This window comes from Saccopteryx leptura, chromosome 3, assembly GCF_036850995.1.
Source record: "Saccopteryx leptura isolate mSacLep1 chromosome 3, mSacLep1_pri_phased_curated, whole genome shotgun sequence".
NCBI lineage: Eukaryota > Metazoa > Chordata > Mammalia > Chiroptera > Emballonuridae > Saccopteryx > Saccopteryx leptura.
In genome coordinates, this window is record NC_089505.1 from 103,243,903 (window position 1) to 103,265,960 (window position 22,058).

Here is a 22,058-nt window from a genome sequence, read left to right on the forward strand (position 1 = left end):
TCTCCTTATAAATCAACACTAGTCATAAAGGAAATGTACCAATTGGTTAGGATGGTTTAGGCTGCAAGTAACAATACCCAAAGTTGCCTAAGGAGTTGAGTTTTATTATCTTCACACTTGATCTTAGCCAAAAGGCTGAGAAGTGATTTAAAATTTTTTTCTATTGATTTGAGAGAGAGAAAGAAAAACATGAACTCATTGTTTCACTTATACACTCCTTGATTCTTCTTTTACATGCCCTGACTGGGGTAGAACCTGCAACGTCTGGTGTGCTGGGTTGACACTTTATCTACTGAGCCACCTGGTCAGAGTGTAATTATTATTGTCTTAAGAGGTCTTGAGGTAAAACATTTTGAAATCAATACTCCTTTCTGCCTTCCCATCTTCTGTGTCAAGGGTCCCTCCTTCATGGCTGAAAGATGGCCGCTGTGGCTCCCAATACTATATCCACAGATAAAAATAATAATAGCTACTATATATCAGGTGCTCACCATGAGCCAGAACTATCTAAACATTTAAGATGTATCCACTCATTTGATCTTCACAACAACCCTAGGAGGAAGGCACCATTATTATTTTCATTTTGCAGATGAGGAAAAAAATCAAGTAACTCACTCAAGATCGCATAGCTAGTCAGAGGCAACCAAGCTTTTAACCATGCTTCTGAGTCCCCACTTTGACCAGCGTTCCCAAAAATCCCCAGGAAACTTCCTCTTATGTCTCATTGGCTAGGACAGGGTCACATGTCTACCCCGACCCAATCACAGTGGAGGGGAGTGGAAATACATATAATTATCTTTGACCAATCATAATGCTCTACCTCCATCCTCTCCCCTGAGCAAAACATAGACTTCTTTTTAATGGGGTAGCAGGGGGCAAAACCGGGTTTAACTAGGGGTTCCCAGCTTACTAGGATTGAAACAGGTTGGCTCAGACCCCATCCCTCACTCTCTACCAGACTTCTGCAATTTCTCAGGCTTACAATCATGTGTCTCTGGTCTGCTTCTGCTGAATTCGAGCAGCTGTTCCCTTTATTTCTACCCTGGAATTGACTCAAACAGGATGTAGCCCGTTTCTTCTCCCAAGAAACCATGAATAGCAGGCTGCTGCTCTGTGAGCAGAATTTCACTGAAGATGCGTGGGTTTCTGGAAGTGATAGAGCTGCTCAGCACACAACTGAAAGTGGCACTGGGACATCTCTGTGCTGTGGCCACCAGGTGGTCCTCATTCATCCTTCACCGCCCCTCAGCTCCAACTTCCCCCACCCCCACCCCCGGCGTCCACACAGGACTGCCTGCTCCCATCCGCTGGCCCAACTTCCCCCTTCCCTTCTTCCTTCATAGCCTCGGAGTCGCCTCACCGCCCGCAGGGGCTTCCGGTGCTCGCTCCTAACACCAACAGTTTGAACAATTCGGCCCTCCTAGCCCCTCCTTCTCTGAGACTCGCAACTCGCAGACTTCTTTTGCGGTTGAAACCCAACAATGGGCCTCCAAACCCAACAAGGGGCCTCCAAACGAAAGGACCATCTATTTAACAACACAGCGGCTACTCTCCTGAGAAGGAAAGGGGGAACTTTTATAATACCAACGTAATAAATACCAACGCCTCCCTCTGGACTCCTCCAGGTGCATTGGAAATTGAAATTTCAGAATAAGCTGACATCCAAGAGGGTTCTTCCTCCCCTCATCCGGCCTCCCTAAGCACCCTCAGTTCACAGTTAAGGACATGGTCACTTTTCCAGAATCTGAGGGAGTGACATCAAACTGCATTAAAAGAGTTTTCTAAACCCGTTTCCCAATCTGGGTGCCTCTGGATGCCTCCAGCGGTTACTCTTCCTGGCCAGCTGGTTCTCTACCTCTGAGGCTCAAAACCAGGGATCCCCAAACTACTGCCTGAGAGCCGCATGCGGCCCCCTGGGGCCATTTATCCGGGCCTGCTGCACTTCCGGAAGGGGCACCTCTTTCATTGGCGGTCAGTGAGAGGAGCATAGTTCTCATTGAAATATTGGTCAGTTTGTTGATTTAAATTTACTTGTTCTTTATTTTAAATATTGTATTTGTTCCCGTTTTGTTTTTTTACTTTAAAATAAGATATGTGCAGTGTGCATAGGGATTTGTTCATAGTTTTTTTTATAGTCCGGCCCTCCAACAGTCAGAGGGACAGTGAACTGGCCCTCTGTGTAGAAAGTTTGGGGACCCCTGCTCAAAACCCTCAGTGAATCCTTTTGGGAGCCTGGAAAGGAGGGGTGTGGGGGGAGTAAAGGAGGAAGGGAGGGCAGCTGGCTGGGCCCTGTGTGGAGTGAAGGGCTGTGAGAAGGTGAGAACCCATGTTTGTGGCATGGCCTCTGGGCCTCTGGGTTTTTGAGAACAGGAATGTCTCTGCTGCTACTTGCTGTTCTGCGCTTTAGGCCACGGTGTCTTTAGTAATGCTTGTCTCTCATTTGGTTCGAGGTCAGAAATAAAGGCAACAGCTGCAAGAAATCAGCAGAAGCAGGACAGTGGCCGTGAGAACATAGGCCCTGAGAACCGGCAGAAGTCTCTTCACAGAGTCGCGATCATGCTGGAGTTTGCATGCCCTGTCTCAGTCTCCAGGGACGGAGATGCAGTCGGAGACTGGGTTACATCTTCAGGGCAAACATTTATTCCTCCTCCCTGCCAGGATTCTCAAGGCATGGTCTCTAGCCACCTGGTATGTGCAGCATCTGGAAACTTATGAGAATGCAAATTCTTTTTTTATTTTTTGTATTTTTCTGAAGTTGGAAACAGGGAGGCAGTCAGACAAACTCCTGCATGCGCCTGACCGGGATCCACCCGGCATGCCCACCAGGGGGAGATGCTCTGCCCATCTGGGGTGTCACTCTGTTGCAACCAGAGCCATTCTAGCGCCTGAGGCAGAGGCCACAGAGCCATCCTCAGCGCCCGGGCCAGCTTTGCTCCAATGGAGCCTTGGCTGCGAGAGGGGAAGAGAGAGAAAGAGAGGAAGGAGAGGGGGAGGGGTGGAGAAGCAGATGGGTGCCTCTCCTGTGTGCCCTGGCCGGGAATCAAACCTGGGACTTATGCACACCAGGCCAATGCTCTACCACTGAGCCAACTGGCCAGGGCCGAGAATGCAAATTCTTAACCCCACCACAGCTCTCCCTAATCAAGCCTGGGGGTGGGTCCCAAATATCTGTGTTTTAACAAGCTCTCCAGGTGATTTGGATGCACCTGGAGTTTGAGAAGCCTTGGTCAAAGCTAACAGGGACTGACTTGTTCAGGGGTTGTATAACTAGGGAATTCCATTTACTTCCTCTCTGCTCGTTACTCACTTAGGGGCAGGTATGGGATCCTTTTCTGGTCAATGGGACAGAAGAGGCTCTGGAAAGATCCCCCATCCTCACCTCCCCATAAAACAAGGAGCTATCTGAGGAGAGGCCTTGCCCTGTTGTTTTGCCTTTGGATGCTATCAGAGGTCGGGAAGCAGAGGGGTTGTAAGTGGGGGCTCACAGCCGGGCTGCCAGGGTGTGCATCCTAGGAGAGAGGGCAAAGGGGATATGGGACCAAGTAATGATACTAATAGCTGCTAACATTTCTCATTTCTCAAGGGTTTTCCATATGCCAGGTGCTGTTCTGAGTCCTAAGCATCTTTTACCCTTGTAACAGTTCTATGAGGTAGGTTCAATTCCCCCTTTTTTTCTTTTATGAAGAGAGAAAGGAAGAGACAGAGAAGCATTAACTTGTTGTTCCATTTAGTTGTGCACTCACTGGTTGCTTTTTCTGTGTGCTCTGACCAGGGATTGAATCCATGACCTCAGTGCACCAGGACAATGCTCTATCCATTGAGCCACCTCGCTAGGGCTCAGTTCCCATTTTATACGAGAAAAGTGAGGTGTAGAAAGGTTTAAATAAATTGTCCAAAGTCACACAACTAATGTACAGAGGCCAGGATTTAGACACAGGCCATTGCACGTAGCATCAAGGCCACAGTGGGGATGTTGGCCTTTCCTAAGTGCAATGGGAAGCTATTGACAGGATTTAAGCAGAAGCTCTAATTTGCCTTGTAGAAGTCACTCAAGTGCTTTGCTTATAAAATTCTCTGGGTGGCTGGGGACAAGCCAGATGCACCTGCACAGCCTGTTTTTCAGCCTCTTTCACTTGTCTCGGAGACATCACCCCATGAGCAAACCCAGAGGATTGCGTGACTGTTTGGGACCAGGGTGACTCAGGTGCTGACAGAGGCAGGAGAACCACAAATCCCAGTCACCTCTGGGGGAGGGGAGAAGCACCAAATCACTATGATAATAGTTAAATAGAAGAATAGAAAGCCCTGACTGGGTAACTCCGTTGGTCAGAGAGTTGTCTTGATACCAGGGGTAGTCAACCTTTTTATACCTACCGTCCACTTTTGTATCTCTGTTAGTAGTAAAATTTTCTAACCGCCCACCGGTTCCACAGTAATGGTGATTTATAAAGTAGGGAAGTAACTTTACTTTATAAAATTTATAAAGCAGAGTTACAGCAAGTTAAAGCATATAATAATAATTACTTACCAAGTACTTTATGTCAGATTTTCGCTAAGTTTGGCAGAATAAATCTTTATAAAACAACTTACTATAGTTAAATCTATCTTTTTATTTATACTTTGGTTGCTCCACTACCGCCCACCATGAAAGCTGGAATGCCCACTAGTGGGCGTTAGGGACCAGGTTGACTACCACTGCAATACACCAAGGTTGTGGTTTCAATCCTGGTCAGGGCACATACAAGAATCAACCAATGAATGCACAAATAGTGGGACAACAAATCCATGTTTCTCTCTCTCTCTCTCTCTCTCTCTCTCTCCTTTCCTCTCTCTAAAATCAATAAATAAAATTTAAAAAGGAAAAAACAAAATAGACTATTATTTTTTTGAAGGTCAGAGAGAGGGATAGATAGGGACAGACAGACAGGAATGGACAGAGATGAGAAGCATCAATCATCAGTTTTATGTTGTGACACCTTAATTGTTCATTGATTGCTTTCTCATATGTGCCTTGACCGCGGGCCTTCAGCAGACTGAGTAACCCCTTGCTCGAGCCAGCGACCTTGGGTCCAAGCTGGTGAGCTTTGCTCAAACCAGATGAGCCTGCGCTCAAGCTGGCGACCTGGGGTCTCGAATCTCGGTCCTCCACATCCCAGTCCGATGCTCTATCCACTGCACCACCGCCTGGTCAGGCCAAAATAGACTATTTTAAAAAAAGAAAAAAGAACATGAACCCTGGTCAGATATCTCAGTTGGTTAGCAGTTTTCAACTTTCAGTCCGCGGACTAGTGCAGGTCTGCCAGAAATTTTGTGCCGCTCCGCAAAAATGTTAACCACCCTGATGTATGACCAGCAATCTACGGTTGAAAACCACTGGGTTAGAGTGTCATCAGAAATACAAAGGTTGCAGATTTGATCCCTGGTCAGGACAAATAGAGGAACTGATCAATGTTTCTGTCTCCCTCTCTTTCCCTTCCTCTCTCTCTAAAATCAATAAACAAATTTTAAACATATATAAAGAAAGAAGAATAGAAAGATGATTGTTGAAGAATGGGATTGTTGGTGATTTTTTTTACCTGAATTTGTACATTTCTACCAGTTAATTAAAAACTAATTTTATTGTATATAAAAAGAAAGAAGAAAAAAATAAATAAAAGACAGAAAGAAAGAAGAGGAACCAGTTCTCAGCTCTTTCTGGGGTGGTGGCCTCTGCTGCTACCAGCTTTAGCTAAATGGTCCTAATGATGGCGGATGCTTTGAGACTGTTGACAGCATGCCAACCCTTTTTTCCATGTTTTACGTGATGTGTGCTAACTTATTTAATCCTCTCTAGCCTGGTCAAGGTCACGAAGCTGAGGAGTGACAGGCTAGAGTCTAGGCTCTAAACTGTATGCTATTTTGTGTTTCTGGAAGTTGTTTCCAAATCCCCTGTGGGTGAGAAACTGGTCCTGCCCTCCCTTCCTCCACAGTGAAATTGGCCTCCACTCTGTGCTGGGCAGCGTTTCTTGTGTGGAGTGTGGGGGTTGGGGAGGAATTAGAGGAGACCGAACAGGAGTATCCAGCGGCTGTCTGAGTCATTGGCAGCCCAGACAGGACTCATTCTCCCAGTGGGTGTCGGTCCACAGGACCATCAGCCTAGGCCCCGGGCCCTGGGGCTTTCGTGTATGTGTGGGTTGAGGGCTGGAGACATCTGGGCCTTGCAGTTAAAATCTGTGACTTCAAATTCCAGCTCTGCCACTTGTCGGGTGTGAGACTTTGGAAGTACCTTACTTCTGTGAGTCCCACTTTTTTTCATGGGTAAAATTAAGATCTTGGTAGTTGTCAGTGTCAAATGGCTCTGAGCACAGTGCCTGGCACATGGTAAGCACTTACTTACTAAATAATGGTTATTACCGTTATTATTTAACAAGCATTTATAGAGCATCTAGGTTGTGCCTAGCACTGTGCCAACAGCAGACTGCTTCCTGAGGTGCCAGAGTCCAGCAATTGTATCTCCAGGTTCCAAACACTCACAGACATAAGAATTCAGCAGAAGCAAGAAGCCTGAGCTACAAACTTTTAGCATGGCCACAGGGCACAAGACGGGGTCTGAACAAAACTTACCTCAGTCTCCTGGGACACCCTGCTGACCCCTGGTTTAGACTTCAGGGCAGCATGTCCCCTTTCCTCCAGGCTGGCAGAGGCCTAATTGTGTCAAGGTTTTGGGGGGCATTGTACCCAGGTCTTGGGGGGGTGTAAATTGTGTCTGGTCTGAATAAGTACAGTTTTTCTACTCTTCCTTTGCCAGCAGAAAAATTGCTGAGTCACATAGGCAGTAAGCAGGCAAGGCTTACCTCTCAGTCTGTGTGTTTTTGGTGTAGGGGTGTGACCCCATTATGGCAAATAAGGAATGGTAGGACCTACCTCACAGGATTGTTAGATGAATGAAATTCATAGTTATTTATAAAGTGCACGCAGTAAGTACACAAGTGGTATTAGCTGGTTATCTTTCACTTCCATCACCCTCCCCCTGTTTCAGCTACTTCCAACACTTTCTGTGCCTAAATCATCATTTATAAACAAATACTTACAGGTTCCCTCCACACAGGTATCTAGCCATATGACCAAGTTCCAGCCAATGGAATATAAGTAGAAGTGGTAAGTGCAGCTTTCAGGAATTGCTTTTTTTTTTTTTTTGTATTTTTCTGAAGCTGGAAACAGGGAGGCAGTCAGACAGACTCCCACATGCGCCTGACAGGGATCCACCCGGAATGCCCACCAGGGGGCGATGCTCTGCCCATCTGGGGCGTTCTGTTGCAACCAGAGCCATTCTAGCGCCTGAGGCAGAGGCCATGGAGCCATCCCCAGCGCCTGGACCAACTTTGCTCCAGTGGAGCCTTGGCTGTGGGAGGGGAAGAGAGAGACAGAGAGGAAGGAGAGGGAGAGGGGTAGAGAAGCAGATGGGCGCTTCTCCTGTGTGCCCTGGCCGGGAATCGAACCCGGGACTTCTGCACACCAGGCCGATACTCTACCACTGGGCCAACTGGCCAGGGCCCCCCCCTTTTTTTTAAGAGAGAAAAACAGGAAAGGAGAGAGAGGGGAAGAAGAAAGAGATGAGAAGCATCAACTCATAATTGTTTCATTTTAGTTATTTTATTGATTACTTCTCATACATGCCTTGACAGGGGGAGGGTGTGCTTAAGCCAAGCCAGTGACCCCCTTGCTCAAGCCAGTGACCTTGGAATCATGTTGATGATCCTATGCTCAAGCTGGCATTTCTGCACTCAAGCCCACGAGCCTGCGCTCTAGCTGGCAACCTCAGTGTTTAAACCAGGGTTCTCAGCGTTCTGCGCTGATGCTTAATCTACTGTGCCACCACCTGTAGTTAGGAATTGTTCTTAAATGGAGGGATTGTGCTCCTCCTCTTTCCTCTTTCCTGCCAAATGTAACATAAGCATAATGCCTGGAGCTAGAGCAGCCATCTTGGACCAAGAAGCAAAAGCTGAATGTGGAGGATTTTGGAAATGTAACAAGATAGAAAAAGCCTATGTCCTTAATGACTGTGGTATCACCATACCAACCTGGACTGCATTCCCAGACGTTTGCATGAGAGACGTAACTTCCATCTTGTTTTGACCCCTGCTATTTTGGATATCCATCACTCATAGCTGTAACGATTCCAAACTAATACAGGAACAGAATTTGGATTGATTTGGACTCAGGTTTGCCTGACCCTGAGGCATTCCACCAGTGTAGGTGGCAGACTACCTAAATGGGAATCATAGGGTGAGGAGCTTGGTTAAAACATGTATTTGAGGCCCTGGCCGGTTGGCTTAGCGGTAGAGCATCGGCCTGGCGTGCAGGAGTCCCGGGTTCGATTCCCGGCCAGGGCACACAGGAGAGGCGCCCATTTGCTTCTCCACCCCTCCCCCTCTCCTTCCTCTCTGTCTCTCTCTTCCCCTCCCGCAGCCGAGGCTCCATTGGAGCAAAGATGGCCCTGGCGCTGCGGATGGCTCCTTGGCCTCTGCCCCAGGCGCTAGAGTGGCTCTGGTCGCTGCAGAGCCACGCCCCGGAGGGGCAGAGCATCGCCCCTGGTGGGCATGCCGGGTGGATCCCGGTCAGGCGCATGTGGGAGTCTGTCTGACTGCCTCCCCATTTCCAGCTTCGGAAAAATGAAAAACAACAACAACAAAAAAACATGTATTTGATTTTGTTGGGCAAACAAGTTCGTAACAAGTGTTTTTTAGGTTCTAGCTTGTAGTGGGGCAGCGCCATGTGTGTACAGTCTATGGAAGGTGCGGGTGCTTGCCTTCAGGGAGGCAGATTGCAGATTGCAGATTGCCTTCCTGCTTGGGAGGGGTCATTGTTTGCTATTGTTTGCTGGAGAAGGGTTTTTTCTCCCAGCTTGTTTTGCTGGGGTGGTGGTGGTGGGCAATGCTGAGGTTGGTGGGGGCCTGTGAATCCAGAGGGTAAGTCCAGAGGAGTCCGGGTTGTGGAACTGAAACGGAGACCCAGTCAGGGCTCGGGAGCCCTGAGGGAAAAAGAAGTGGTCTTTCCTGCCTGTTTCCTTGTCCGCCTTTACGAGACTTTAATAAACAGAATGGCCCACCATTTTCTGGCTCCACAGTTCCTTTACCGTCTGCCCGAATCCAGTGAGAATCTGCATGGCCACAGCAGCAGCTCCTGGCCTTACAGAGTTCTACCTCAGCTGTGCTGATTTAGACTCTCCAGAGTTGGGGCCTAGGCAGTTTCATTTTAAACAGGCTGCCCACCCAGAGGGTTCTGATGTGCACTCAACGTGATAATATGGTGTGTTATTCTGTTTCCACTGGTAAGTCTTAAGAAAATCAGGGATCTATTTTGATCCCTATGGGTGGAACTAAAGGCTGGTAGGCCTCAGGGTCCTAACATAGGGGCCTGTGGGGAGGGGGAGGCCTGTGGGCAGAGGCCCAGGGTCCAGGGCCTCAGCTAATCTGCATCCGACCCCTGAGACAGGTCTTGTGCAGCCCTCTCCGAGCAGCAGCTCTGTTACCGGGGTTCCCGGATGGTGTGGAGGACCAGCTGCCTCCTCAACCCTGCCCTCACACGTAGCAGTGCTCCAAAGCTGGAATCATGAGGCCCCGAGTGTCAGTGGCATATTGAGATGCCCTTATGGAGCCTGGGACAAGCCCCAGGAGGCAAAACTCAGCTGAGGAGCCAGGATTTTAGAGCAAAGCTGTGCCTCCTTTGCAAGCCACTGTTCTCCCTTTGAGAAACAGCTCATTGCTTTCACGACTGGCCCGGCCCCAGGGAGACTGGAAGCCTGACACAGGCACCTGGGGGCTGTGTGATGAGAGCTGAGTGCTGGCTGACCTTGCCACAAAGTCAGGTGTGCCTGGCAGATGCTGCGTCAAGGGGAGAAAGCACACATCAGGGAGGGACTGGGTCCAGGCCTGTCCTGAAGCCCAGGGGAGCTGCTGAGCTTGCAGTTCATTCCCTGGAGGCTGTCTCAGGCTTCCAGCTGCCCCTGTTTCCACCCACAACTCAGGGGCAGGTCCCTAGGACCAGTTGCCCACAGATTAAAAACTCCAGCCTGGCCTGACCTGTGGTGGCGCAGTGGATAAAACATTGACCTGGAATGCTGAGGTTGCCAGTTCAATACCCTGGGCTTGCCTGGTCAAGGCACATATGGGAGTTGATGCTTCCTGCTCCTCCCTCCTTCTCTCTCTCTTCTCTTCTCTCTCTAAAAATGAATAAATAAAATCTTAAAAGAAAACTCCAGCCTGTGCCATGCAAAGAGCTCAGGGGAGACTCACGGCAATACTCGGTGAAGAAGACTGGAACTCACGAGCAGAACAGCAGCCGCACAGGGTCCCTTGTCTGAGGCTGGAGGCACCGTGGGGCAGAGGGACCCTGGTACCCTGCCATGTTCTCCCTTTTCATTGGCAAGTATGAGAATGACCTTGAGGGTGATGGAGTGTGGAGAGTGAATGCTAAGCAGTCTGAATCAAGAGTCTGCTGTTGGAGAAAGTGCGGGCCTCGGGGCCTTGGCCCCTGTGCCCCACCACACCCTCCTCCCTGGGAGGTTGAGTTCAGGCTCAGCCCCTCCTTAGGGACAGCTGAGCCATCGAGCCAGAGCCATCGGTTGGCTTGCTAGTTGCCAGGTAACCCAGGAGGAGCCGAGCCTTCGAGGTCATTCCTCAGACAGTTCTGAGCTCTCTCCACAGCCTGTTAACAGATGGTTCTGCAAGCAGCGAGCCCAGCCAGGAACCTATAGCTGCGACACTGCTGCCCGTTTCCAGCAGCGACAGTGACGAGAAACCATCCCAGGCTTCCAGCACCACAGTGTGTTGTCTGTTTTGCACAGAAGGACAAGCAGCCTGAGGTCAAGCTCTATGTCAGATCTGGGCAGTGGCTGGTGGCCTTGCCACGTGGGCAGGGCATGGAAGGAGGGAGATTGGAGAGTTGGTGACAAGGAGGTGCTATATGGTTAGACTCTCAGAATGGGCCCAGACTGTGAGAGAATGCTTATGCCAAGTGACTGTCCATCAAAGAGCATCCCTTGAAAGGCAATGCTTAACAATCAGGGGACACCTGTGGGTGTCACTACCATCTTCCCCTTTCTGTTTTTAGGACCTGGACAAAATTCAACAATATATCTCAGCCTCAGCTGGGCCCTACCTTTGATATTTGTAACTGCAATGAGTATTCCCAGTATGACTTTCTCATCTTCTTTGAGTTACAAAGAGCTTCAACTTTCTAATAGAAATGTTAAATAGCCAGCCAGCATTTTTTTCCCCCCAGGACAAGGACACATTCCTGTAAGAATTTTGCAAACATCACATGTTCTCTTTCTCCTTGTTGGAATATGTATAATTTATCTTCTGGTATAACTTGCTTAATAGTCACAGTTTGTTAATTCCATCTGCTTCCCAAGAGGACAAATTGTTACATGGTGATGTCCTGGGTTCTGAGAGTCTGCTGTAAGCTACAGCTGGTCAAGATCCTAATCAATGGGCCCAGGAACAAAGTGGCCACGGAGGCAGGATGGAGGCTTTGCCTGGCCTCACCAGCATGCATACGCCCCACCTAGGCCAGCCTGGCCACCATCGCCTCTCAGTGGCCCAAACTGTGTCTTTGAGGCTCAGTTGGGCATTGGGTGACAGTATCTTCCTTTTTCTGTTTTGGGCAAAACCCGATTTTTCCTTACTCTGTGTCTTTCTCCTGTGTTTTTCTTTCCTATGTCTCCTTTACCGCTCACACAGAACACTTCACACCGATACTTTTGGTCACTAAATATGTGGGAGTTCCCCCCTCCCACCCACACACCAAGCAACGCTCCGTGACATCAGCTACATGTCCTACAATTTAACTCAATTTTGACACTCGTATCTGGAGACAGTGTCAGATCCCACAAGTTAAGGGCTCAGTTCCAGGAGACTGCCCCCATTCCAAAGGCCAATCACAAGTAATAGGCCCCCAGGTTACCAGCAATATCTGTCCGAACTGGCTACAAATCAGAGGTTCCCATGACCTCCTCCCCCTTGGATTTGATTAGTTTGCTAGAGAGGCTCACAGAACTCAGGGAAACACATTTACCAGTTTATGAAAGGCGATGATAAAGGATACAGATAAACACCCAGTATACAGTGTGTCCGTAAAGTCATGGTGCACTTTTGACCAGTCACAGGAAAGCAACAAAAGATGATAGAAATGTGAAATCTGCACCAAATAAAAGGAAAACCCTCCCAGTTTCTGTAGGATGATGTGGCAGCATGTGCACATGCGCAGATGATGACGCAACACCGTGTATACAGCAGAGCAGCCCACGGCCATGCCAGTCGAGATGTGGACGGTACAGAGGAAAGTTCAGTGTGTTCTGTGGCTTGCTAAATTCGAATCCATGACCAAAGTGCAATGTGAATATCGGCGCGTTTATAACGAAGCGCCACCACGTAGGAATAACATTACTTGGTGGGATAAGCAGTTGAAGGAAACCGGCAGTTTGGTGGGGAAACCCCGTTCTGGTAGGCCATCAGTCAGTGACGAGTCTGTAGAGGCTATACGGGATAGCTACCTAAGGAGCCCTAAAAAATCTGTGCGTAAGCCCACATCGAACTGCACTGAATAGGTATGAAACTGGGAGAGTTTTCCTTTTATTTGGTGCAGATTTCACATTTCTATCGTCTTTTGTTGCTTTCCTATAACTGGTCAAAAGTGCACCATGACTTTACAGACACACTGTATATATTTTCTATGACTTCACAGCTTGATTATACAAACTCCTTCCATGGGGGGAGGGCATTTGCCCACCCACAACTGATCCTCTTGTAGAGTTGGATTTGCTTTCTCATCCTCTCTCTGCCTCCCTCTGCATCTCTGCTCCTAAACTTACTGATGCCACTGTGAGGCATTGCCCAACACCAAGAATCTCTAGTTTCTGTGAAGTCGAAGCCGTATGCTAAATTCACTGGTCTTTCCTTGTACCCATTGACCAGGACTAGGTGGCGTTAATGCCTGGTGGAACGCCCTGCAGGCTCAGTTATGGTGTGAGCTGAGAAATGCCACCCCGTGAGACCTGCCGTCGGCAGATCGCGGAGTATGCTGGCCCAGGAACAACATACGGTCCTAGTTCTCCTGGGGCCAAATATGTGGGTCTGGGAGCCAGTGGGGGGACACTGGAGAGATTTACACTTAGCACCCAAGAGGAGAACTGGGCCCATAAAAGATACAAAAATGATTTCTCTGAAGTGGAAGCTGAGACTGTCACTGGCCAGTGAGAAAACAAGTAATAAGGTAGGTTATGGTATTGGCTGGGTGTTGGTCTTGACTATGGAAAAGAAATGGAGGCTGCTATAGAACAGAGATGGGGAGGAATCTGGAGAGAGCTGGGTGGGGTGGGATCACCTGGGATGCCTCCTTGTTCCCCCAGGCCCGGAGGACGCCCACCACTACCACCACCACCACCACCACATAGGTGAAAATATGCCCAAGGGTTGTGATTCTTCGAGAATAAAGGTTTGAGTCATGAATGAATCTTCCAGCTGCAGGCTGGCTAATAGCACAAGGAACATAAACTAGGTGATGTCAGAGAGAAATACTGTCCTTAGAGGACCAACAGGATTGAAGCCCCTTGGTGGGTCTTGTGGAGGGTGTTGGGGTCTAGACCAGACAGTCAGAGGAAGCCTGGTCTGACCAGTCCAGACCACCCTGGAGTCATCCGTGACCCCAAGTCCTTCCAGCCTCTTCTCCTTCCATCTCCAGCCCCTGGTGCCCAACTCTCTCTTCTGTAGGAAAGGACAGAGACCACTGGCCCTAGAGAATAGTTTGGTCTGATTCCCTCCATACCCCACACCTTTTGAAAGTGGTCGTAAGTGCTGTGCCAGAGTTTGGGTCTGGCATCTGACCTGGATTCCAGTCCTAGCACAATTACTTACTAAGGATGTGTGTGTGCCCACGTCCAAATTACTTAGCCTTTCTGTGGCCTCCATTTCTGTGGCCCCCTTTAAAGGGGGAGAAAGCATCTGACTCTTAGAAGTTGTTGAAATTAAACGTAGAACTAAAACCATAAAGCTTCTAGAAGAAAACCTAGAAGAAAAGCTTTGCAATCTGGAGGGAAGCAAAGGTTTCTTAGACTGGACACAGAAAGCAACAACTGTTAAAAACAATAAATTAGACTTCATCATCATTTAAAACCTCTGCTCATCAAAAGTCATCATTAAGAAAAGGAATAGACAGGCCATTGAGTGAAGAAGAAAAAAACATTCACAAAGCATACATCTTGGCAAGTGACTTGTTTCCAGAAAATATAAAGAATTTCTTTCTTTCTTTTTTTTTTTTTTTTTTTTGTATTTTTCCAAAGTTGGAAACAGGGAGGCAGTCAGACAGACTCCCGCATGCGCCCGACCGGGATCCACCCAGCACGCCCACCAGGGGGCGATGCTCTGCCCATCAGGGGCATCGCTCTGTTGCAACCAGAGCCATGCTAGTGCCTGAGGCAGAGGCCACAGAGCCATCCTCAGTGCCTGGGCCAACTTTGCTCCAATGGAGCCTTGGCTGTGGGAGGGGAAGAGAGAGACAGAGAGGAAGGAGAGGGGGAGGGGTGGAGAAGCAGATGGGTGCTTCTCCTGTGTACCCTGGCCAGGAATCGAACCCGGGACTCCTGCACACCAGGAAAACGCTCTACCACTGAGCCAACTGGCCAGGGCCTAAAGAATTTCTAAAATGCAGTAATAAAAAAAGCAATACCCAATTTTAAAATGGGCAAAAGAGTTGAACAGATACTTTGTCAAGAAAGATATGCACCTGGCTAATAATTATAAGCCAAGATAGTCAACAGTATTAGTCATCAAGAAAATGTAAATTGAGCCTGACCAGGCGGTGCAGCAGTGGATAGAGCATCGGACTGGAATGCGGAGGACCCAGGTTTCAGACCTGGAGGTTGCCAGCTTGAGCGTGGGCTCATCTGGTTTGAGCAAAATCTCACCAGCTTGGACCCAAGGTCGCTGGCTCGAGCAAGGGGTTACTCGGTTTGCTGAAGGCCCACGGTCAAGACACATATGAGAAAGCAATCAATGAACAATTAAGGTGTTGCAATGTGCAACGAAAAACTAATGATTGATGCTTCTCATCTCTCTCCATTCCTGTCTGTCTGTCCCTGTCTATCTCTCTCTCTGACTCTCTCTCTGTCTCTGTAAAAAAAACAAAAAACCCAAAAAACAAAAGAAAATGTAAATTGAAGACACAATGCAATGCCAGGGCACAACTCATCAGAATGGCTAAGAATGAAAAGACCACCAACCCTAAGAGTTGGTGAAGACATGAAGCCCCTGGAATGATCATAGAGTATTGATGGGAGGAGAAAATGGCTCAGCCACTTTGGGAAAATATTCTAGCCAATATAATACAGCAAAGATGATGTAATGTCACTTCCACGATTACGTATCTTACATGAGATTGTAACTTGTCTTGCATCCTTTGATGAAGCAAGTGGTTGTGTTGAAGAGGTCCATGTGGCAAGAAACAGTAGCTTTAGGCCAACAGCCAGCTAGGAACTGAGGCCCACAGTCTAATAACCCTTGAGGAACTGGATTCTGCCAGAAACCATATGAACTTGGATGTGAATCCTTCCCTGATCCTTTAGATGAGACCCTAGCCCTGGCCAACAACTGTAGCCTTGTGAGAGGTCTTGAATCAGAACACCCAGCTAAGCCTGACCAGGTGGTGGCTCAGTGGATAAAGTGTTGGCCTGGGATGCTGAGGACCCAGGTTAGAAACCCTGAGGTCACCGGCTTGAGCGAGGGCTCATCCATCTTGAGCGCAGGGTCGCTGGCTTGAATGTGAGATCATAGCCATGACCCTATAGTTGCTGGCTTGAGCCCAGAGGTCGTTGGCTTGAGCAAGGGGTCACTGGCTCAGCTGGAGCCCCCGGGTCAAGGCAGGTATGAGAAAGCAGTCAATGAACAACTAAGGTGCCACAATGAAGAGTTGATGCTACTCATCTCTCTCCCTTCCTGTCTTTCTGTCCCTGTCTATCTGTCTCTTTTTCTCACTAAAAACAAAACAAAGGAACACCCAGCTAAATTGCACCCATACCCTTAAGCCACAGAAATCATGAGGTAATAAATGTGCTTTTCTAAATTGCTGTTTGTGGTAATCTATTACATAGCAATAGATTACTAGTTATTGAACTATTTAGATATCTCATTTTTTAAAAATTCAGTTTTGGAAAATAATAGTTTTCTAGGAATTTATCCATTTTGCCTAAATTTTCAGGTATATTGCTATACAGTTGTTCAAAATATCTTCTGCTTAAAGTCCTGACTGTAAAATATAACTCACAGAAGGTGCATTAAATACAAATGCACAGTATAACGCATAATTATAAAACAAACATCTGTGTAATCGCCACCCAAGTCAGGAAAAACTATTGCCAGCACCACAGGAATCCCCGTGTGCCCCTTCTCGATCACACCCCCCTTCCCTTTTAAGGGTAATCGTTCTTGTATTTATGGAAATCTCTGCCTCGTGTTATAGTTTTACGGTTCTTTATAGTTTATTCATCCTTATGCAATACAGTCTAGAGTTTTCTGGTTTTTAATTTTATATCAGTGACATGATTCCCTATGTACCTCTTGTGTTTTACTTCTTTTGCTTAGCACTGGATTTATAACATTGATCCATGTGGCTTATTTCCATTGTTGTTTAATATTCCATGGTATGATACACAAAATTTATTCATCTACTTCACTGTTGATAGGTATTTGTATTGTTTTCTGTTTTGAGCTACATAAATAATTCTCCTTGAACATTCCTGTATGTGTCTCCTGGTACACAGTGCATGCATTTCTTAGGGCAGTCCCCTAGTGTGGTGGGGTTGGGTCACGGGGTATGAGTATTTGTATCATTTTACTGGAAAATGCCAAACTTTCCCCAAAAGGAGTTGGGCTAATATTCACCAGCAGGTATGAGAGTTCCTGTTGTCCCATGCCCTTGTCACTACTTGGTCTGTCAGACTTCTGAATTTTACCCAATTGCATGTGGATATTTTTGCGCTTTCCTGATTATTTATGGGGGTAAGCACTTTTCCATGCATTTATAGCCATTTGGATTTTCTTTTTGTTTTGTTATTTTTATGAAGTACATAGTGAATTTATATTCGCCCATTTTTTTATTGAGTAGGTTTTTCTTTTCTTGGAATTTGTAGGAGTTTTTATATATTTAAGAGAGAATTCCTTTATCAGTGATATGTGTTCAAGTCTTTGTTGTAGGGCTTGTCTTTTCATTCTTTCTTTCTCTCTCTCTCTCTTGTCTTTTTGTTCTCTTTATGGAGTTTCTAAATATTGATATAATTTAATATACCTGTCTTTTTCTTTATGGTCACTCATGGTACCTTGTCCCCTTGTTTGTGTGGTTAACAATTCACATTTTTTCTTTTTCTTTTTTTTTTTCATTTTAGAGATGGGAGGAGAGGAGCAGGAAGCATCAACTCCCATATGTGCCCTGACCGGGCAAGCCCGGGATTTCAAACCAGCGACCTCAGTGTTCCAGGTTTATGCTTTATTCACTGCGCCATCACGGGTGAGGCAACAATTCCCATTTTTTGAAATATAATTTGTTGATCTCTGTGAGGCTTGGGACAATTGTTTATTCCTTTCAGAGGGCATTTGCATTTGTTTTCATCTGGTGCTGGGGCACTACAAGCCCAGGACCATACACATACACACACACACACACACACACACACACACACACACACACACACACTTTTTTTCCCCCTGCAAAATGCTGTAGTGTTTTCCATTTGGTCCAATGCATGGGAGAAGGCTCTAGAGCAGGGGTCTCAAACTCGCGGCCCGCCGAACAATTTTGTGCAGCCCGCAGACTAATCCACGAAGTTCAAAATATTTTGGATAAAATTAAGTAAGCCTAGGGGCCTACTTGTATTTTTCATTTCTCTAGCATCCTAGCTAGATATTAGCTTAGTTAACAGCAGTTGTGATGCGAACTACAGTTTCTGGTCGTTTTGTGACACTGAGTAAACTGCATGTACGATTGTGCTTGTTGTACTGATTTTTTTTTGTTTTCAACTGCAGTGAGAAAAGTGTTGCATAACAGTTGCCTTTTGTAGACCTAGTGCGGCCCGCCGAACGGCTGTGATCTTGCTCTGCGGCCCACATGCTGAGTTGAGTTTGAGACCCCTGCTCTAGAGTGCTTAAAAGGATGCCTAATGGTTTCAAGGAGAGGCTTAGGCAAAATTTCAAAACCAAGGGAATGCAGAGGGGCCCCTCAAAGGCCTCTGGGCTCCAAAGGCTCCTAGTCGTGCTTGAGGGGGAGCCTTTTGAAGAGATACTCGCCCAGCCCAGCCTGGGGGCCAGCCAGCCTGCGGAGGTTGGTCAGGTGATCGCCCATTTTCTTGACAAGTTTCACCTCCTCATCCAGGAAGCGGTCCTCCAGGAAGTCACGGAAATGAGGGTCAGGTGCAGTAGAACCCAGGGCAGGCAGATCCATAGGGCCTGGTTCAGGTTCTTGTCCATGGCTATGACAGCTTCCATGGCATCCTAAGTTTTACCCTCCTTATTTTGGAAAGGCTTCAGCATGTCCTGGAAGACAACATGGTCACCATGCTAGTTTCTGCATCTTTAAGAGATGCTGGGTGTCCTTGAGCTTCTCCTCAGCCAACTCACAGGAGAAGTGGCCCATGCCCGCCAAAGCCACGTCGTCGCCGCGGTAGAAATGGAAGCCCAGAGAGGTAAGTGTAAGAGGCCTGCAGATGCAGGTTGGCCAGGCAGCTGACCACAGCCTCTACCTGGGTGAAATAATGCTGATGAATTTGGGAGTTCAAGATTGTTTGGCAATAAGGAGCTAAGGTAAAAAAACAGTGTTAGCTGGTCTTGGAGGCTGAGGTGGTTTCGAAGGTGGTGACTGGAAAAGAGGTTAGAGCATGGTCAGAGGCAGATTTAATGGTGGGCTCACCAGGCATGCGCCCTGGGCCCGACTTCTGAAGGGCTCCGCAAAACCCCAACTTTACACGTTTTTTCTAATGACACCAAGTTTGGTTTCATATGTGCAATTTTAACAATAATACATAATATTTTTTTTATTTAAAAATATAATTAACATATTTTTATTTTCCCTGTCTCTCTCTTTTTTAAAAAAGTCCCAATATTTTCTTCTGCGCCTGGGGCATCAACTGACCTTAATCTGCCTCTGGTTGGAGGCTAGAAAAAGGGTCTGTTCCATCTAAAAGCTGTTGAAGCGCCCTGGCTGGTTGGCTCAGCGGTAGAGCGTCGGCCTGGCGTGCAGGAGTCCCGGGTTCGATTCCCAGCCAGGGCACACAGGAGAAGCGCCCATCTGCTTCTCCACCCCTCCCCCTCTCCTTCCTCTCTGTCTCTCTCTTCCCCTCCCGCAGCCGAGACTCCATTGGAGCAAAGATGGCTCAGGCGTTGGGGCTGGCTCTGTGGCCTCTGCCTCAGGCGCTAGAATGGCTCTGGATGCAACAGAGCGATGCCCCTGATGGGCAGAACATCGCCCCCTGGTGGGCATGCCGGGTGGATCCCGGTCGGGCGCATGCGGGAGTCTGTCTGACTGCCTCCCCGTTTCCAGCTTCGGAAAAATGAAAAAAAAAATAAAATAAAAATAAAAGCTGTTGAAGCAAGAGACAGATCTGGGACTGCCGAGGTAACTGGCTAGCCCCGAGTCATTTGAAGTGTGCATTCTGAATGTTTGTAGAATGACTAGGTGGTGTGAATCTGGTATGCAATTCTGCATAAGGGACAGCTTCAGGAGGCAACTTGTTAGGGATTTTATATTTCCTCCTACAAGATCTTTGTAGCATCATGGCACAGTTCCTCGTAGTTGCCTGGGGGTGCAAGGTTGTTTTATTCTGGTTTAGTGTTAGGCTGAAAGTGTGGCCCTTTGGGGTCTCTTATCAGTTTCTCTTTCTTGGTTATATCTGGGGCCTTGTGAGACCATCAAACCTAAAACCCATGTGCCTGGTTAGCAAATGACCACAGGGAAAAACAGCTCCAGACTTTGGCTTTCTCTCTCATTTCACTTAGATTTTGGTTGGTTGTTCATTATAAGCTTGTCAGTTCTTTTCAGGAGGATGCTTTTAGGAAGATGCTTACCAGAAACTTCATGTGCTAAGACTTACATCTTTCTTTACATTTTTTTTTCATTTTTTTTCTTCTTTTTTCAGAGACAGAGAGAGTCAGAGAGAGGGATAGATAGGGACAGACAGACGAAAACAGAGAGAGATGAGAAGCATCAATCATCAGTTTTTCATTGTGACACCTTAGTTGTTCATTGATTGCTTTCTCATATGTGCCTTGACCGTGGGCCTTCAGCAGACTGAGTAACCCCTTGCTCGAGCCAGCGACCTTGGGTCCAAGCTGGTGAGCTTTTGCTCAAACCAGGTGAGTCTGCGCTCAAGCTGGTGACCTCGGGGTCTCGAACCTGGGTTCTCCGCATCCCAGTCTGACGCTCTATCCACTGCGCCACCGCCTGGTCAGGCACATTTTGTTTTTAATGACAGAAAATTTCAAACATAGGTAAGATGGAGGATGATGCAATGACTGTTCATGAACTCAAACACCCTGCTTCAATAAATATCAACACATGGCTAATGCTCCATCTCTACCTCATGTCTTTTGTCCTCTCTACTTTCTGGGTTATATTAAAGCAAGTCCCAGTTATTTATATCATTAGTAAATAAATCAGTACTTCAGAATGGATTTCTATAAGATAATGACTTTTAAAATGTGACCATAGTAGCATTGTCAATAAGAAAATTAACAGTAACTTCTGTGTGTGTGTGTGTGTGTGTGTGTGTGTGTGTGTGTGTGTGTGTGGCAGAGACAGAGAGAGAGTCAGAGAGAGGGACAGATAGGGACAGACAGACAAGAAGGGAGAGAGATGAGAAACATCAATTCCTCGTTGTGGCTCCTAAGTTGTTCATTCACTGCTTTCTCATATTTGACCATGGGGCTACAGCAGACCGAGTAACCCCTTTCCTCAAGCCAGTGACCTTGAGTCCAAGCTGGTGAGCTTTTGCTCAAACCAGATGAGCCCGCGCTCAAGCTGGCGACCTCGGGGTCTTGAACCTGAGTCCTCCGCATCCCAATCCAATGCTCTATCCACTGCGCCACCGCCTGGTCAGGCAACAGTAACTTCTAAATATTACCTAATACCAGTCTTCAAATTTCCCTAATTGCTCCACAAATGTTTTTTTGTTATATATATAGTGAGTTAGTTTGACTCACTATTCAAACCAGAGCCATTTATTGTATTTAATTTATATAGTCCTTAGATTTCTTTTTCTTTCTTTCCTTTTTTTTTAGTCCTTTTATTTTGTTGGTGAGGAATCGGGCTGTGTGGGGGACTAGGATGGGCCCTCAGTCGGGTCCTGAGCAGACCAGCTGAGAGTAAGTGCCCACAAGCGGGAACACAAGATGGCAGCTAGCTCCGGCCATCTTTCTTTCCTCCGTCATCCCCCTTTTCTTACCTTTTTCCTTTTCATACTTATTAGCTTTTTTGTGACTCTGTTCTTGGAATGGTTAAAATATGAGACAAAAGTGTATTTTATTGAAGAAAATATTGCTTTTGTTCTTTTTTTTTTAATTTAAAATTTTAATTTATTGTGTTGGCATGGTTTCAAGTGTCCCACTCCATATAACAACACCCTCTAAACGCCTCATCGTGACCCCCCCACGCTCCATGCAAAGTCGCTTTCCACGCCCATTTTCCCCTTTGCCCTCCCCCCACCCCCATTCTTAAATTTCTTTTCCTCTCAACAATCCTCCTTTCTCCTGTCCCCCATTTTTGTCTTGACATTTATTTTTGGAAAACTGTGTTCACTGTTCAAAGAATTCCCCACTTTCTGGACTCAGCTGCCTGAATCCCTGTGGTGGTGCTTCACACGTTCCTCCATCCAATGGGCCCTTTTCTGTTGTCATCAGACTCGTGGTCTCTGCAGCATTTAACACTGCTACCCGCTTTCTCCTCCTTGAGATGCTCTCCTCTCCGAGTTTTTTTATTTATTTATTTTTTTTATTTTATTATTTTTTTTAGATTTTATTCATTTTTTTATTAGAGAGAGA

The 22,058-nt window shown here is 47.0% G+C and overlaps 1 protein-coding gene and 1 pseudogene across 2 annotated transcripts in view; both read right to left on the bottom strand.

Annotated features, from left to right (window-relative positions):
* Nucleotides 1–22,058, bottom strand: part of KDF1 (keratinocyte differentiation factor 1) — a 339,326-nt gene that overhangs the window by 92,032 nt on the left and 225,236 nt on the right. The window lies entirely within an intron of this gene.
* On the bottom strand, nucleotides 18,238–18,940 carry LOC136398281 (ferritin light chain pseudogene; annotated as a pseudogene).